This window comes from Anser cygnoides, chromosome 37, assembly GCF_040182565.1.
Source record: "Anser cygnoides isolate HZ-2024a breed goose chromosome 37, Taihu_goose_T2T_genome, whole genome shotgun sequence".
NCBI lineage: Eukaryota > Metazoa > Chordata > Aves > Anseriformes > Anatidae > Anser > Anser cygnoides.
Genome location: NC_089909.1, coordinates 648,206 through 658,329, shown reverse-complemented (window position 1 = coordinate 658,329; position 10,124 = coordinate 648,206).

The window sequence follows — 10,124 nt, the reverse complement described above, 5'->3', positions numbered from 1 at the left end:
TTTCTCAGCCGCTGCGTCAGGGGGTGATTTGCTTAATCCGGATTAAATCCGGAGGAGGAGAAGCGCCAATCCCCCGCTCCGTGATCCCCCCCCCCCCCCCCAGAAATCGGGGTGCCCTGCTGCACCCCATGAGCACCATAGGGGATCCAAGGGTCTGGGACCCCCATGGTCATCCCTATTAATCCAGGGGATTTAGGGGTCTGGGACCCCCTTGCTTGGCCCTATTAGATATTTTGCGGGTCTGGACCCCCTTGATCCAGGGGACTTGGGGGTCTGGGACCCCTAAGCTCAGCCCCATTATTGCAGGGGATTTAGGGGTCTGAAACCCCCTTGCACAGCCCCGTTTTTGCAGAAAATTTAGGGATTCGGGACCCCTTTGCTCAGCCCTATTAGGTATTTAGGGGTCTGGGACCCCTAAGCTCAGCCCCATTGATCCAGGGGATTTAGGGGTCTGGGACCCCCTTGCTCAGCCCCATTAATGCAGGGATATAGGGGTCTGGGACCCCCTTTGCTCAGCCCCATTGATCCAGGGGATTTAGGGGTCTGGGACCCCCTTGCTCAGCCCCATTGCTGCAGGGGGTTTTGGGGTCCAGGACCCCCTTTCTCGGTGGCCCCACAGCTCGCCCCAAAGCCACCACCGCGTCCCTTCGAGGGGGGGCCATGTGAATGTGGCACCTGCCTGGGGACGTCAGCAAGCAAACATGGTTGGGGAGGGGGGGGGCTGCTAATGAGTCCCCGTTAATAATTAACACAAAGCCTTGATAGCCGGGGGCACCCAGCCCCCCGGCACCCAGCCCCCGTGCCCCCCCCCCCCCGTCATGGCGTCTCCTCGCCTCTTCTTCCTCCTCCTCTTCCTCCAGGCGCTGGTGGCCCCCGGTGAGAGGCTGGGGGGGTCCCAAGGATGGGGACGGGTGGGGTCTTGGGGGCCCCCAGGGTGGGGGCGAGGGGTCCTGGGGGTCCCCAGCATGGGAACTGGGGGGCTGAGGGTCCCAAGGATGGGGATGGGGGGGTCCTGGTGGTCCCCAGGGTGGGGAAGAGGGGTCCTGGGGGTCCCCAGGGTAGGAATTGGGAGGGCTGGGGGTCCTAAGGGTGGATATGGGGGTGGGGGGGCGTCCCCAGGTGGGGATGAGGGGTCCTGGGGGTCCCCAGGGTGGGAATGGGGGGTCCTGGGTGTCCCACGGTTGGGTATTGGGGTGCAGAGGGTCTTTGGGGTAGGGAGAGGGGGGTCCTGGGGGTCTAAAGGGTGGATGTGGGGGTCCCTGGGGGTCTAAAGGGTGGATGTGGGGGTCCCTGGGGGGCCCAAGGGAGGATATGGAGGGGTCCTTGGTGTCCCTTGGGTGGAAAAGGGGGGGTTCTGCGGGTCCTAAGGGTGGATGGGGGGGGATCTTGGGAGTGTCCTGGGTGCGGATGGGGGATCCTGGGGTTCCTAAGGGAGGATATGGGGGGGTCCAAGGGGGGGGGGTCCCAAATTTGGGGATGGGGGGGTCCCAAATGTGGGGATGGGGGCGGCTAAGGATGGGAACTGGGGGGGTTCTGGGGGTCCCTATGGTGGGAAAGGGGGTGCAGGGGGGGTCCCAAGGGTGGATATGGGGGGGAGACATGGGGGAGGGGTCCAGAAAAAAAGGGGGGGGGGGGGTCCTGGTGTTGTCCCCCCCATTTTAATGTGGGCGGTGCCAGCCCGGCCTTGGGACGAGCGGATCCTGGGGGGCAGCGAGTGCCCCCCCCGGGCCCACCCCGGCCTCGTCCTGCTCTTCTACTTCGACCAGCACCAGTGCGGGGGGGCCCTGCTCAGCACCGAGTGGGTGCTCACGGCTGCCCACTGCCTGACCAGGTGGGGCGCTGGGAGGCACTGGGAGGGGCGCTGGGGGGGACTGGAGGCACTGGGAGGGGCACTAGGGGAGGGCTGGGGGTGACTGGGAGGCACTAGGAGGCACTGGGAGAGGCGCTGGGGGGGACTGGGAGGCACTGGGAGGGTCTCTGGGGGATACTGGGGGGGGAATGGAGGGGTTCTGGGGGCACTGGGAGGCACTGGAATGGAGTCTGGGTGCTACTGGGGGGACTGGTGGGGGACTGGGGTCTACTGGAGGCATTGGGAGGCACAGGTAGATGGACTGGGGGAACTCGTGGGGGACTGGGAGTTACTGAGAGGCACTGGAGGCTACTGGAAAGCAATGGACGGGGACTGGTGGTACTGGGAGGGGGACTGGGGGCTAGTGGGAAGCATTGGGAGCCACTGGGAGAGTAACTCAGGGGGGGACTATTTGCTACTGGGAGGCATGAGGAGGGACACTGGGGGCACTGGGAGGCACGAGGAGGGGGACTGGGGCTACTGCAGGGTACCAGGATCACTGGGAGGGGGGCTGGGGGCTACTGGGAGACACTGGAATGGGAACTGGGGACACTGAGAGGCACTGGGAGGGGCACTGGAGAGAACTGGGAGGGGAACTGGGAGTGCTGGGTGGCACTGGGAGGCACTGGTAGCCCTACTCAGCACCCACTGCATGTTCATGGCTGCCCACTGCCAGGCAGTTCTGGGAAGCGCTGGGAGGGGAACTGGGAAGCGCTGGGAGGAACTGGGAAGCACTGGGAGGAACCGGGAGGGTAACCAAGAAGTACTGGGAGGGGAACTGGGAAGAGAACTGGGTCATCACAACCTGCGCCCTGCCCCGCACGTCCCCATCCCTCCTGTCTCCGTGTCTCCATGGCCACGTCCCTCCACGTTGGTGTCCCCCATGTCCACGTCCTCCCATGTCCGTGTCCCCCAGTGTCCACGTCCCTCCGTGGCCACGTCCCTCCATGTTGGTGTCCCCCATGTCCACGTCCTCCCATGTCCATGTCCCTCCGTGACCATGTCCCCACGTCCACGTCTCTCCATGACCACGTCCCTCCATGACCACATCCTCCATGTCCCCATCCCTCCCATCTCCATGTCCACATTCTCCCATGACCACGTCCTGCCATGACCATGTCCTCCCATGACCACATCCCCCGTGACCATGTCCCTCCATGACCACATCCCTCCATAACCACGTCCCTCCGTGACCATGTCCCCATCCCTCCCATCTCCAGTTCTCCATGTCCACGTTGCCCATGTCCACGTCCCTCCATAACCATGTTCCCCATGACCAGGTCCCCATGACCATGTCCCTCCATGTCCACGTCACCCATGTCCCCATCCCTCCCATCTCCATCTCTTCATGGCCACGTCTCCCACATCCACATCCCTCCCTGACCATGTCCCCCATGACCATATCCCTCCACGCCATGTCCCTCCATGACCACGTTCCCCCATGTCCATGTCCCTCCATGTCCATGTCCCTCCATGACCACGTCCCTGCATGTCCACGTCCCTCAGTGTCCACATCGCCCCATGCCCATGTCCACGTCCTCCCATGCCCATGTCCACATTCCCCCATGATCACGTCCCTCCATGACCACGTTCCCCATGACCATGTCTCCCATGTCCACATCCCTTCATGACCATGTCCCCCATGACCACGTCCATGATCACGTCCCTCTATGTCCTTCCATAACCACGTCCCTCCATGACCACATCCCCCATGTCCACGTCCCTCCATGGCCACCTCCCCCACGCCTCCAGCCATGCCATCCCACATCCCTGAGGCCACGTCCCTCACGTGTCCCCTCGTCCCCAAGCCACATCCAGGTGCGGGCGGGGTCCCACAGCTTGGAGACCCTGACGGGACAGGAGCAGTACGCAGTGGCCACGAAGGTGGTGGTCCACCCCGGCTTCAGCGACCAGGAGGGGGACGGCAGCTACGCCGACGACCTCATGCTGCTGCGCATTCAGCCCACCCTGACCGTCACGCGCTACGTCCGGCCCCTGGCCCTGCCCAGCGCCCCCCCGGCCCCCGGCACCAACTGCACCGTCATGGGCTGGGGGACCACCACCAGCCCCGAGGGTAGGGAGCTCCCAGGGGTCCATGGGGTGGTCATCTCAACCAGCGTTGGGTTGGGTTGGGTTGGGTTGGGTTGGGTTGGGTTGGATTGGTTTGGGTTGGGATGTCTCTGGAAGGAAGGGACCCAGGTGTCCAGGGTTGGGTGGGGACCCAGGTGTCCATGGGATGGACTTCTCCACCAGCATTGGGTTGGGTTGGGGGCATCTAGGCAGAAAAGGGACCCAGGTGTCCATGGGATGGACATCTCAACCACCATTGGGTTGGGTTGGGTTTGGCTGGGTTGGGTTGGGTTGAGTTGGGATGTCTCTGGAAGGAAGGGACCCAGGTGTCCAGGGTTGGGTGGGGACCCAGGTGTCCATGGGATGAACATCTCAACCAGAGTTGGGCTGGGGACATCTAGGCAGAGAAGTGACCCAGGTGTCCATGGGATGGACATCTCAACCAGCGTTGGGTTGAGTTGGGTTAGGTTGGGTTGGGTGGAGGCTTCTCTGCAGAGAAGGGACCCAGGTGTCCGGGGAACGCAGCCCAGGCCTGGTTGGACATCTGTGTCCCCCCTTCCCCCACCCAGTGACCTACCCCGACACCCCCCAGTGCGTGAACGTCACCGTGGTGAGTGACAGCCGGTGCCAGGAGATCTACGGCAGCAAAGTCACCGAGGACATGCTGTGCGCCGGCGTGGCCGCGGGGGGCAAGGACTCCTGCCAGGTGCGTCTGGTCACCCGCGTCCCCTGGCTGTGGGGACCTGCCCGTGTCCCCATGTCCTACAGCCACATCTCCATCTCCTACAGCCACATCTCCGTGTCCCATCACCATGTCCCCATGTCCTACAGCTATGTCCCCATGTCCCATCCCCATGTCTCCATGTCCCATCACCACATCCCCGTGTCCCATAACTGTGTCCCCATGTCCCATCGCCACGCCTCCATGTCCTACAGCCACATCTCCGTGTCCTTCAGCCACATCTCCATGTCCCATCACCACATCCCCGTGTCCCATAACCGTGTCCCCATGCCCTACAGCCACGTCCCTCTTGTCCCCGTTGTCCCCTGGGCTTTGGTACGGAGCTGTCCCACCACCGTGTCCCCGTGTCCCACAGCCACGTCCCTCTGGTGCCCGTTGTCCCCTGGGCTTTGAGATGTCCCCGTGTCCCCTTGCCACAACCCCACGCCCAAGCCCTTTTGGTCCCATGGTCTTCAAACCACCACCGTGTCCTGACACCCCATGGCCACCTCCTGCCCCACAACCACGTCTCTGTGGGGCCGCCACCGTGTCCCCATGCTCCACAACCACCTCCTGCCCCACAGCCACGTCTTTGTGGGTCCACCTCGCTTTGGTTGGACCCACACCGTTGGCTCCAAGACCAGTTGTACACCCCCCCGGTGGCCAGGTGTCCCCCCTGTCCGGGGGCTGTGGTCCAGGTCCTGTCACGGTCCCTTTTGTCCCCAGGGTGACTCGGGGGGACCCCTCATATGCAACGGGGTGCTGCAAGGCATCGTCTCCTGGGGCGACCACCCCTGCGGGCAGGCGGGGAGGCCAGGGGTCTACAGCCGGGTCTACAACTACCTCAACTGGATCAGGGAGACCATGGCGGAGGACTGAGGTCTCCTGGTCCCACCACGGACCCACCAAACCCATCACAGACCCTCCAATCCCATCACGGACCCACCGACCCCACCACGGACCCACCAACACCACCACAGACAAACCGACCCCACCGGGGATCCCAATGGGGAGCACTTGAGCCCACCATGGACAGGCTGAAGCCACTGAGAAAGGATCAACGCCACGGCAGACCCACCAACACCGTCGTGGGTGGATTGACACCCCCCCCCCCCCCAAAATGGACCCCAGCTCGGCTGGGTTGATCCCACCAAGAAGCAGCGAACCCCATCATGGTCTTACCTCATCATGGACTCCACCATGGTTGGGTTGACCCCATCAAGGACCAAACCCCACCATGGTCTCACCCCATCATAGTTCAGTTGATCCCACCAAGAACCAGCAAACCCCATTATGGTCTTACCTCTTAATGGACTCAGCCCATCATGGTTGGGTTGATCCATCCCATCGAGAACCAATGAAACCCATCTTGGACTTTACCCCATCGAGGACCAAACCCCATCATGGACTCACCCCATCATGGTTGGGTTGACCCCATCAAGGACCAAACCCCACCATGGTTGGGCTGATCCCATCAAGGACCAATGAACCTCGCCGTAGACTCCATCATGGCTCAGCTGACTTCATCAAGGACCAATGAATGCCATCATGGTCTTACCCCATCATGGACTTCATCATGGTTGGGTTGATCCCATCAAGAACCAATGAACCCCTAAGTGGACTTACCCCATCATGGTCGTGTTGATCCCATCAAGAACCAATGAAACCCATCACGCTCTTACCCCATCATGGCCTCCGTCACAGTTGGGTTGACCCCATCGAGGACCAATGAATGCCGCCATCTTCTGACCAGCCCCACCACAGAACCCACCTTGGTTGGGTTGCCCCCGCCATGGACCTCTCCACCAGGCTGACCCCATCACGAGCAGGTTGGCTCTACCGTGGTCTCCACCATGTCTGATTGATCTCACTGTGGACACTCCAAGCACACCACAGATCCCACCACGCGTGGACTGCCCCCGTCGTGCTTGGCTTGAACCTACCACAGATGGACCAACCCCACCATGGAAGGACCGAGCTCATGAAGCTTGGAGTGATCCCACCACAGACAACCGATCCCATCATACCCAGCTGGGCCCACCATGGATCTGACCCCCACCATAGGTCCCACCATGGATGGACCGACATCAGCATGGGTGGAGTGACATCATGGATCGAGTGACATCACAGATGGAGTGACATCACTGTGGATAGACCGACATCTCCATGGATGGATGGACATCATGAAAAATAGACCAACATCACCATGAATGGACCAACATCATGGATGGCGTGACGTCACCAAGGATGGCGTGACATCACCCTGGATGGAGTGACATCATGGATGGAGGAACATCACGGATGGAGTGACATCACCACGGATGGAATGACATCACAGATGGACCAACCCCACCACGCCCCCCCAAAACGTCCAGCGCAGGCCCACCTCCCCCCAATAAACCCCCTGCATCTCCATGGCCGCATTCACATTCCTCCAGGGGAAACGAAGCTCAATTTTGGGGCAAAATGGGTAAAAAAATGAGGGGAAGGCAAGTAAAATGAAGCCCAAGGGGAGGGGGGAAGAGTGTGAATGTGATGAAAATTGGGGAAAAAAAGAGGTTTAAATCGGAAGGAAGCAGGGGGGAAGAGGTGGGGAAGCGGGGGTGAAACTGGGGAAAAGGGGGAAACTTGGGGAAAAGGGGGCAAATTGGGGGAAATAGGAAAATGTGGGGGAAATTGGGTAAATGTAGGCTAAATGAGGCAAGAGTAAGGTAAATTGGGCAAAAGTGGGCGACAGTGGGCAAAACTGGGCAATGACTGGTGAAATTGGATAGAAGTGGGTAAATCTAGCAAAAATGGGCAAAATTGAGTCAAAGTGGGCCAAAGTTGGACAGAAATGGGTAAAATGGGCTAAGAAGAGCCAAAGGCAGAAGAAGTGAGAAAAAGCAGGCAGAAAAGTGGGTTAAACTAGGTAGGACTGGGCAAAGATGAGAGAAATTGGGTAAAAGTGAACCAAATTGAACCAAAGGGGGGAAATTAGGCAAAGGCAAGATGAAAAGTGGGTGAAATTGGGCATAAAAGGGCAAAATCATGAAAAGTGACCAAAAGTCAAGCAAAAGCAAGTGGAAAAGTGATTGAAATTGGGCAGATCTGGGCAAAGTGGTGAAATTCTTTTAAAAAGGGCTTAGATTACACAGAAATGGGCAAAAGTCAGGCAAAACTGAGCCAAAGCGCTCCAAATTGGGCCAAAACATGCAACATTGGGCAAAATCAAGGGGAAGGGAGGCCCAGCCGTGTTGGGATCCCCCCGGCCTTGCCCTGGGCCTGATCCCCGAGCACCCCGCGAGGCGTCGGGGCGCTCCGGCCTAGTCAGCGCGGAGGCAGGGCCGTGAGTCACGGGGTGCGTCGCCGCCCGCGTCGGCGGGGTAATTAGGGCAGATAACGAGGCCGGAGGGAAAGGGAGGCCAGGGGAACGGGAGGCCGCGGCCGCCGCGTGCTGGGTCGGGTGGAGGAACCGGGCTGAGCCCTGGGAGGGCGCCCGGGCGTCCTGGCACCTGCGGGTGCCGCACTCCGCCCTGGGCGCGGGCAGGGCACCCGGCGTCTCCCACCGCCACCACCCCGTCCAGTTTAACTGGGAGGAGGAGACTGGGTGCAACTGGGAGAGCGGGAGCGTGGGTTCCCATGGCTACGTTGCTGCCGGGGTGCTTGCGGGGTGGCACAGGGGGCATCTGGGGGGGTTGGGTCCCCAAGGAGAATATGGGGTGCCATGGGTCGCCTGGGTCCTCTTGGAGGATTTGGGGTGCCATGGGGTCATCTGGGTCCCCTTGAAGTATCTGGGGTCATCTGGGTCCTCTTGGAGGAGTTGGGGTGCCATGGGGGCCACCTAGTTCCATCCCTGGCTGCATCCCAGCATCCTTCGCTCTGTCCCCCACTGCATGATCCCCTCCCTCCTTTTGCTGAGTCCTCCATGGGCCGTTGATTCTTTCCACCCATCCCTTCCTCCCTCCCTCTCTCCCTCCTTCCTCCATCCTTCCTCCATTCATCCTCCATCCCACCCCTCTTTCCATCCTCCACCTCCTCTCTCCTCCACCTCATCCCTCCATCCTCCCTGTGTTGCATCCTCCATCCCTTCCCTCCGTCCCTTCCCTCCATCGCATCCTTCCATTCATCCTCCATCCCATCCCCTTTCATCCTCCACCTCATCCTTCCATTTCATCCTCCATCCTGACCCTACATCCTTCTTCCATCCCATCCCATCCCATCCCATCCCAACCCCCATCCTCCATCCTCCATCCCATCCTCCATCCATGCTCCATCCCATCCCATCCTATCCCATCATCTCCATCCCATCCTAACCCATCCAATCCTCTATCATCCATCCTCCATCTGATCCCATCCTCCACCCATCCCATCCTATCCCATCATCTCCATCTCATCCCATCCCATCTTATCCCTCCTCCAGCCTCCATTTATCCCATCCTCCACCCTCCATCCCATCCCATCATCTCCATCCCATCCTATCCTCCACCATCTTCCATCCCATCCACCATCCTCCACCCGTCTCATCCCTTCACCTCCATCCTATCCCCCATCCTCCATTGCATCCCATCCTCTAGCCTCCATCCATTCCCATCCTCCATCCTCCATTACATCCCATCCTCTATCGCATCCCATCTTCTTCATCCCATCCCATCATCTCCATCCCATCATCTCCATCCCATCCTATCCCATCATCTTCATCCCATTCCCATCCCATCATCTCCAGTCCATCCCATCCCATCATCTCCATTCCATCCCATCCTCCATCCTCCACCCATTCCATCCTCCACCTTTCACCTGTCCTCCATCCTCCACTCGTCCTCCATCCCATCATCCCCATCCCACCCCACCCCACCCCATCCCATCAACTCCATCCCATCCTCCATCCTCCATCCATCCTCTACCCTCCACCCCATCCTCCATCCTCCATCCATCCTCCACCCATCCTCCATCCCATCCCATCCCATCCCTCCCTGGCCCCGGGCACCCCGGGGTGGGGCGGTCCCGGCCCCTCCCAGCCGGGCACAAAACGGGGCCACCCCGCCCCGCCCCCACCAAAAGCGGGCACGGACCCGCACGGACACGGACACGCGGGGCCGGCGACACGCGGCGACATGCCCCGACACATGGCGACACGCGGTGACATGAGGTGGGGGACACGCAGCAACACGCGGGGGGGACGGCAAGTGGCGGGGGGGGGGACATGGTGGAAGGGGTGGAGAGAGGGACGGAGGGATGGAGGGAGGGGTGGAGGGATGGGCAGAGGGGTAGAGAGAGGGATGGAGGGGGGATGGAGGGGGGATGGAGGGATGGAGGAGGGACGGAGAGAGGGGTAGAGAGAGGGATGGAGGGATGGACGGGGGGTAGAGGGGTGGAGAGAGGGACAGAGGGATGGAGAGAGGGATGAAGAGAGGGGTGGAGGAGGGATGGAGAGATGGAGAGAGGGCTGGAGGGACGGGCAGAGGGGTAGGGAGAGGGATGGAGGGGTCGAGAGAGGGACAGAGA